Source organism: Elaeis guineensis, chromosome 6 (assembly GCF_000442705.2).
Source record: "Elaeis guineensis isolate ETL-2024a chromosome 6, EG11, whole genome shotgun sequence".
In the NCBI taxonomy this organism is placed as follows: Eukaryota; Viridiplantae; Streptophyta; class Magnoliopsida; order Arecales; family Arecaceae; genus Elaeis; species Elaeis guineensis.
Window position 1 is genome coordinate 78306103 of NC_025998.2, and position 8994 is coordinate 78315096.

Consider the following 8994-nt stretch of genomic DNA (forward strand, 5'->3'; position numbering starts at 1 on the left):
AGAGCAACAGAACATGTGACTACCTCAAGTAAAAATACTTAGAGGTGCAGAGAGCAATCTCTACATAAGATGTGGTTAATCCACTGGTAAGTCACTTAGCTAGCCAAAGATTAAAGCCTGTCTTGAGAAGATGGAGCTTGGTATATGGTAGATTGGCGTTAGTGTAAGTGAAAGATTGTTGGATATATGTCTTAGAAGTCAATCTTGACTGATGCATATCGTATTACTAAGATATGATTTTATACTTAATGAGTATTTATAATACCAATCATGTATTATGTGTCTATGAATCATCCAAGAGATTAACAAGATGATGACACATATTCTCAAAGAGTTGAGAATTTGAGACGTATCGTTGATGGTTAATTCTTAAATTGGTCCTGATCATAGGATCATCATGGGGATGATGATTGATCCAGATAGATCAGTACACGGATCGCTTTCTTCGAGCAGATGAGTCTCGAGTCTACGGTATAGTGACACTGGAGTGAGAGTACAGGTGGTTGTTAGAGAACAACTAACACTGAGCGTGACCAACACGAGAAGTCACATGGATGTCTGCTCACTCGTTAGTGATTTTCTCGATATTGTAGTAGTATGACTAGTCTTTTGACCTGCAGTACTACAGTTGCTCGCAGTAAGATTGCTGGAGTTTGACTACACATAAATATTGACTCAATGAGTCCTTGTAGTGGATGTTGGTGACAGTTGATCCACTGTTGGAATAGGATGTGTACTTAGATGAAATCTATCGATCCTAGTAGAAGGGAGTAGTCCTATAAGATTTAAGAAGTTGAGTCTTTAAGTCTATGACCATAACAGTATGATTAATGAAAAAGAATTTCTATGAGAATCATATATGGACTCGAGCTGATTGAATCTATCATATGATCGATGATTAGGTTTGATGATTCATTTATGACTTGCCATCCGGTCGAAACTCACGATAGAGGGACTGTATCATGCGTTAACTGCATCTAAAGGTTCATCATCTTTTATTCTGCTGGGTTGTCACTATATACTGCTAGGTGTCACTAGTAGATTGTGAGATCTACGAGCATCATCTTGATGATCGATGATCCTTGGTGGACAGAGTTGGAATGGTTCCAACCCATTGAAAGGAGTTTTGATGATATTATGATAGGGATCATAATATATCTCATTATTAGATAAAATAAAACCTATAAGGTCACACACAAAGAGGCTTTTGACTGATCAGATTGTTGAATTATGATTATGAATCGTGATAGGATTTAATTATCAATTTGATTGATGTTTAATCCAATATAAAAGTTGTAATTAAGTAACTCACTAAAGAGTTAGTGAGTTATAGGAGGATTAATTAGCAATAGGATTGCTAATTGACTTAATTTGATTGAGCTATGGGGCTTGAATCAAGTCTAATTAAATTAAATTCAATTTGACTTGATATGGGTTTGATTTGATCAAACCTAAGTGGGTTATGAGATAATCAAATTGTATGGGAGGATAATTCTTTGTTTGATTAAGATTTGAGTTTGACTTAATTTTTAATTAGATTAGGATCTAATAAAGAGTGTTTGAGTTTTTATTTGGATTAAAATTTTTTCTCTTCATGGGTGCACCAAATCCCAATTAGATTAGGATTAAATTGAGGTTGACTCAAGCACCAAGAGAGAGTCTAAAAAGACTAAGACTCTTTTTCTAATTAGATGACATCTAATCTAAATTATTTGATCTCCTAATCAGATTTGGATTTCAATATATTTGGATTTAATCAATTCTTAATATGTTTAGAATTGGTGAGAATTTAAATTAGTTTAAATCAGCCACCTAAAGAGGAGTCTTATGAAGTTAAAACTCTCCCTTTCCATGTGCATAAACCAGCCCCACGCCCAACCAGATTTTGGATGCCATATATTCCATGCCCTCTTCTCCTCTTGTGCATGTAAGAAATCACTTAAAACTCTTTTCTCCCATGAGATATCTGGGCATAAAAGAATTGGATGTGGGCGGCATCATATGCAAGAGTCCTAGCATCATTGGACTCTTATCTCCTTATCTTTACTTCCTATTTAAATGAAGCATCCTATGGGGTGTGCAACCAACTAGATGTGATCAGGTTTGATGCCAAAAGAAAGGGGAGACGTGCATGGAAAAATAAAAGGGAGAAAGGCATGGGATGAAGGTCATGGGTGAGAGATAAGTTAGATGATATCTCTTCTTTCTTACCAACAACCAAAGGTTGGTTGTTAGGGACTCTTCTTTATCTCTTTTGTCCTAGTTTGGATATGATTTTTCTTCTCCTCTTTGTCTAAAAGTTGAACAAGAAATTTTATATCTCTATCGTAGAGATTTGGTGCATAGATTTTAGGAAAAAAAGAGAAGAAAGGGTTCTTCTCATGATCTCTAATATAGAAATCATCATCGTCCTATTTTCTTCTTCTTTTCTAAGAGTGTCTTGGGAGGAAAAAAGATTTTTCAACCATCAAGATACGATCTCTGCAAGGGAGCTAGCATCTCGGTGAGATCATGAAGCTTCTGATTAGATCGAAGTCTCGTGTGGATACCTATAGAGGTCAGACACTGGTGCAATTTTAAGAGACCTTCGAAAGACATCCATGATCATCAGCCAAAGATAGTTATAGTTTATCAATAAAGAATGATTATTGTGATATCATTATGAATGATATTACAATAATGTGAGGATAATTAAAAAATGGTGTCTATATTTTGTCACAGTCTATGAGTGTAATGTACACTTTAAATAAACATTCAAAGTTAGATAATGTCAGATGCCTACCTTTGACATTGCAGGCTCGGTCATATTAACAAGAGCAAGATAAGCAGGTTAGCATAAGAGGGTATCCTCAATATCAATGATTGTGAATCATTGTCGACCTGTGAGTCTTGTCTTCTTGGAAAGATGACTAAATTATCTTTTATTAGAAAAGGTGAATGAGCTAGTAAAATTCTAGATCTAATACATAGTGATGTTTGTGGACCTATGAACATTAGTGCTAGAGGAGGGTATAACTATACCATTATATTCATAGACGACCTATCTAGGTATGGGTATGTTTACTTGATGAAATACAAGTCCGAATCATTTGAAATATTCAAATAATTTTATAGTGAAGTGGAGAAACAAACTAAAAAAATTATTAAGACTCTTCAGTCTGATCGAGGGGGTGAATATCTTTTCAATAAATTTCTGACATATCTTGATAGAATAGGATTCTCTCACAATAGACTCCTTCAGGGACACCACAGCATAATGGTGTCTCAGAAAGGAGGAATTGAATCTTGTTGGACATGGTTCGATCTATGATGGGATTTACAAGTCTGTCGATCTTTTTTTAGGGATATATACTTAGGATAGCCTATTTTGTACTCAATAATATTTTGAGCAAGTCAGTTAGTAAAACACCATATGAGATATGGTCAGGGCATAGGCCGAACCTCACTTACCTTAAGATCTGGGGGTGTCTGGCTTAAGTCAAATAATTACAAACCGATAAGCTCGGACCTAGGTCCGATAAGTATAATTTTGTAGGATATCTCAAGAAAATGAGGGAATATTACTTTTACCTTCCTGTTGAATAAAAAGTATTTGTCAGTAGTAAGGTACACTTTTGTTGAAAAATATATCCCAAAAGCCAATCGTCAACCTATTGACGGTTGAGCAACCTTGTAAAGTAATTGATTTGTTAATAAATAAAATATATTTTTGATATTTTCATCATAAGTTTTTATTTTCTAATGAACTCGATTGTTGTGATGAAGTCCTTAGGACTATTTAGGTTCAATAAAGAGAGAATTTATCGATTAGTCCTTAAAACTGTTCACGACCAAATGATAGGCTGTTAATAAGGATGACAGCTTCTATTAAGCATAGGTTGCTGTAGGCCATATGGGTTGGTTGTCCTCTTAACCAAGGAGTGTGGAGACACTGGTATGGCATACAGGTGAGATATAAGGATACACCATCATTGAACATGACCAACTCCAGAGTATTTTGCTGTCGAGAATGTCTCTGATGGGATATAGGTATAAGTGTCCCTTAGATCTGAGATCGCCTTAGTGACTTGCAAGCAACTCATTGTGCTTTGGTACTGGACTAACTAAATTTTTAATTCAGTGACAGAAGGTTTCTGGGCATAGTCAAGTACTTGTGAAGTTAGAGTATGATGAAGATGGGATTGACCACTCCAAGAGTTAGAGAAGAATGAGTCGCTGTATTTCAATTTAGCAAAATCTTGGCCAAGGTAATCCATCAGATGGATTTGATATTTTGAAATACAATGTGGACAACCTGATCAGAGTTGACAGTGGAACTCTGAGGTGTCCTATGAGCATTTTGGTCAAGGGGATGAATTATATGGAAACTATATCTGCATGGGTTCTAAGGATGTTGTTCTACACATTCGACCTATCCGACCGTCGGGTACCATTACTAGATGGTCACTTTGATTGGTATAAAAATTTATTTTTATGCTACCGACTTAGGTTTGAATATATGAGGTCACACACATTAGAGTTCATGATCCGATCGGATGGTTGATCAACGATTAAGAATCGTTCTAGGGTTAAATGATCAATACGATTGACATTTAACCTAGTGCAAGTGTTGCAGGAGGATCGATTAGCAATTCAATTACTAATTAGCTTAATTTGATTAAGTCAATGGGATGAGATTAAGTCTAATTGAATATAATTTAATTAGATTTGGTTTGGACTTGATTGGATCAAGTTCAATTAGTTTATTGGATAAGCCAAGTTTAAGAAAAAACTAGTCCTAGTTCAATTAGGACTTGGGTCAACCTAATTTCTAAGTCGATTAGAAAATTAAATCAGATTTAAATCTAATTTAATCTGATTAAATTAGATTTTTAATTGAGTTAAGATCTATTTTAATTGAGTTTATTTGGTTTTGGTTTGATTTGATTTGAGAAACTAAATTTGAACAAGTCATAGATTGAATCCTAGTAAGACTAGGATTCCACCTTGTGCCACCTTAGCCCCCCACGCCCACTCTCTCTTATTTTGAGCGACAAAATTTTCTCTCCCAGACCTTCACATATGCCCAAAGCTTTCCACTCTTTCTTTCTTACATGGAATGTGGTTGTGGACCAAGTCAAAGTAGGAATTAGTTTGGATTTCAAATTTTATGAGATAGAATTTTAGGAAACCAAAACTCTTTTTTTATGGCACTGATTTTATCTAAATTTTTTTTGAGATTTTTATGAGTTTTATGGCACATATTGTGCACCCTTTGTTGGTGGTCCATGGTAGAAAAAGAAGGAGGGGGCACCCAAGAGTTGGGCACCCCTTGTCTTGCCCTGTTTGGATTTTTCTTGACTAGGTATTTGACCTAGACAAGAATTCTTCATATCTCATTATTTAAGATGAATTTCCTCTTGAGATTTCTGTAGATTATAGATAATTGAGAAACCTTTGGGGCATGTGAAAATCAGAGAGAAATAGTGTTGGGATGTGAATATATAATAGTCACAAATCTAAGTGTCTGGGTGAGAGCAAAGAGAAGAAGAAGAGGGTCTTGTTCTAGGGTTGCTGAGTTCACCTCTTTTCTTCCTCCATCTGTGAGTTTTTTGAGAGTGTCTCACATCTAAAACTCCTTCTCCTACTTTTCATCATTGGAAGAGTCTAAATCAAGAAGAAAGAGGCATCTGATCGACCATCAAAGAAGGATCAGCGCAGTACTAGCATACTGTGCTGATTTTCTGGACCAAAACTTCTGATCAAGATTCATGGGCTCGTGTGGATGAATCCTAGAGACCGGATGTGTGTGTGGCTCACAATATCATCCTCAAGCCTGGATCAACAAAGTTAGAATGTCTAACTCGCAAGGTAATAGATCTGATCTATTATATTTTACATACATTAGATGTAGTATAGAAACATGTTGATATGATCAACATGTAGTTCTTGCTCTTTGTATTTTAATTTTTGATTTAATACCATGTAATAATCATGTAATAGAATCTTAGATCTAGGAGTTCTCTGATTTTATAAGATAAATTTTGATTTATTTTAGTCTTCCACTGCCTGATCTTGAAAAAATTTCAAGATCTAACCTTGAAACCCTAGATCTGGTTCCTTCAACTTTTTGGAAAAAGAGTTCCTTAGTGAAGGAATAAGTGTCTCTAAAGTCGAGCTTGATGAAGTTCAACAGGTTAAAAAACTGACACCAATGACTGAATTTGAACTGAATTTGATAAGATCAAACTCGAAGCCCAATATACAAACATCCTTAAGGTGATCTGGTAGAGTATCGCATCAGCCGGATAAATACCTTGGTTTCTTGATCCAGGATGGGGATCCTGTTGAGCTCGATGAGAACAATGAGGATTCAATCTCCTACATGGATGTAATGTAGAGATCCGACTTTGAGGAATGGCTTAAAATTATGAAATTCAAAATAGAGTCCATGAAGATCAACAATGTGTGGACATTGGTTGATCCACCTGAAGGGGTAAAACTCATAGGGTGTAGGTGGATCTTCAAAAGAAAAAGAGGCATAAATGGGAAGGTTGAAACTTATAAAGTCTGTCTGGTTGTCAAGAGATATCATCAGTATTATGGTGTTGACTATGACGAGACATTCTCTCTTATGGCAATACTCAAGTCCATTCAGATCATGCTTGCGATAGTGGCATACCAGGATAATAAAGTCTGACAAATAGATGTGAAGACAGCTTTCCTAAATAGAGAGCTAAACAAAGAGGTGTATATGATGCAACCTGAAGGGTTCACATCCACAAACGAGTCTAAGGTGTGCAAGCTTCAAAGATCTATTTATGGATTGAAGCAAGTGTCTCAGAGTTGGAACATACATTTTGATAAGGTGATCAGAACATATAGCTTTGTTAAGAAAAGAGAGGAATCTTGTATATATAAGTGGGATAATAGTTCAGTAATTATATTTCTTATTTTGTATGTGGATGATACTTTCTTAATCAAAAATGATGTTATTGCATTATAGAGAATAAAAGTGTGACTGTCATCATAATTCTTCATGAAAGATCTGGGAGAAGCAGCCTACATTCTAGGGATGAAGATCTATAGGGATAGATCTAAGAGGCTGCTTGGACTCTCCCAATCAATGAACATAGATACCATGCTGAAATGGTTCAGTATGAAGAATTTCAAAAAAGACTATCTTCTGATAGATCATAAAATTTTTCTCTCGAAGAAGGATTGTCCGACAACCCCTTAAGAGAAAGAGCATATGAGTAGAATTCTATATGCCTCTGCAGTGGGTTCTATAATGTACATCATGACATGTACGAGATCGGATGTGGCATACTTACTAGGAGTAGTGAGCAGATACCAATCAGATCCGGATGAGAACTATTGGTGCAAAAATCTGCCTGCATCAGAGAAGCTGGAGTCGAGGGAGTCGCGATCGCCATCGGGACCTGCAAAAGAAGTCTAAACCGGAGTTGGGGTTGCTCCGGCAAGATCTTTCGATGCTCAAGCCAGTTCTCTGCCTCAACAAGAATGGAGTGCTCGAACAAAAATTTTAGCAGAGTTTTGGGATAGAAAATTAGAGCTTAGAGAATAACGTATCTGGGGTCCCCCTTTTATAGGTGGAGGGGGCAACAGACTGATAGCGATGTTTATAACTGTCTGGCAGTGAGCTGCCCAGGGTCAGGAGGAGTTTGTGGCGTAGAGTAGTGGAGTGGAATCATGGGCATCACTGGGACATGCCACGTGGAGTCTGTTGCGGGGAGTGGAGCGGCATCCGTTGTCGTGACTTGCCAGTGGGTGGAGGAATCGTGTGGTATCCATCACAGGAAGTGGAGCAGGATCGCGGCCATTATTGTGGTCTGCCAGGGAGTGATGGAGCCATGCGGAATGCATCGCAGGAAGTGGAGCAGAGTCATGGCCATTACTATGGCCTACCAGGGAGTGATGGAGCCACGCAGAATCTATTACAGGAAGTGGAGCAGAGTCATGGCCGTTACTGTGGCCTGCTAGGGGGTCCAGGCCTGTCGATCGAAGTTCGGTCAGAGTTCGGTCTCCACAGAAGCCCGGATGGGGATCATTTATCGAGGAGTCTCGACCGAGGCCTATCTACAACGGACATCCGAACGGAATTCATCCATAATGGAAGCTTGGGTGGAGGCTTACGGTGGGAATCCAGCACGGGCCGCTCGTGGTAGAAATTTGAAGTAGATCATTTGCAGTGAAAACTCGGAGTGGGTCGCTTGCGGTAGGAGCTCGGAGTCCGGCTCCCGTAGGAGTCCGGACGAAGTCTTCCTGCAGTCGAAGTCGGGGATGAGATCCGGTTCTCGTGGGAGTCCGGGCGAAGTCCGACTCTCATAGGAGTCCGGACGGAATCTACCTGGAGTTGAAGTCGTGGGCGAAGTCTGGCTCCCTTGGGGGTCCGGACGAAGTCTGCCAGTAGGTGAAGTTGTGGGCAGAGTCCGGCTCCCGTAGGAGTCCGGACGAAGTCTGCCTGCAAGTGAAGTCGTGGGCGGAGCCCAGCTCCCGTAGGAGTCCGGGCAGAGTCTACCTGTAATTGAAGTCGGGGGCGAAGTCCGGCTCCCGTAGGAGTCTGGATGAAGTCTACCTGTAAGTGAAGTCATGGGCGGAGTTCGGCTCCCGTAGGAGTCCGGGCGGAGTCTTCCTGTAATTGAAGTCGGGGTGGAGTCTAGCTCCCATAGGAGTCCGGGCGAACTCTCCCTGTAGCCGAAGTCGGGGATGAGATCCGGCTCCCATAGGAGTCCGGGCGAAGTCTACCTGCAATTGAAGTTGGGGGCGAAGTCTGGCTCCCGTAGGAGTCCGGATGAAGTCTACCTGTAAGTGAAGTCATGGGCGGAGTCCGGCTCCCGTAGGAGTCCGGGCGGAGTCTTCCTGTAATTGAAGTCGGGGTGGAGTCCGGCTCCCGTAGGAGTCCAGGCGAAGTCTCCCTGCAGCCGGAGTCGGAGATGAGATCCGACTCCCATAGGAGTCCGGGCGAAGTCTATCTGCAATTGAAGTTGGGGG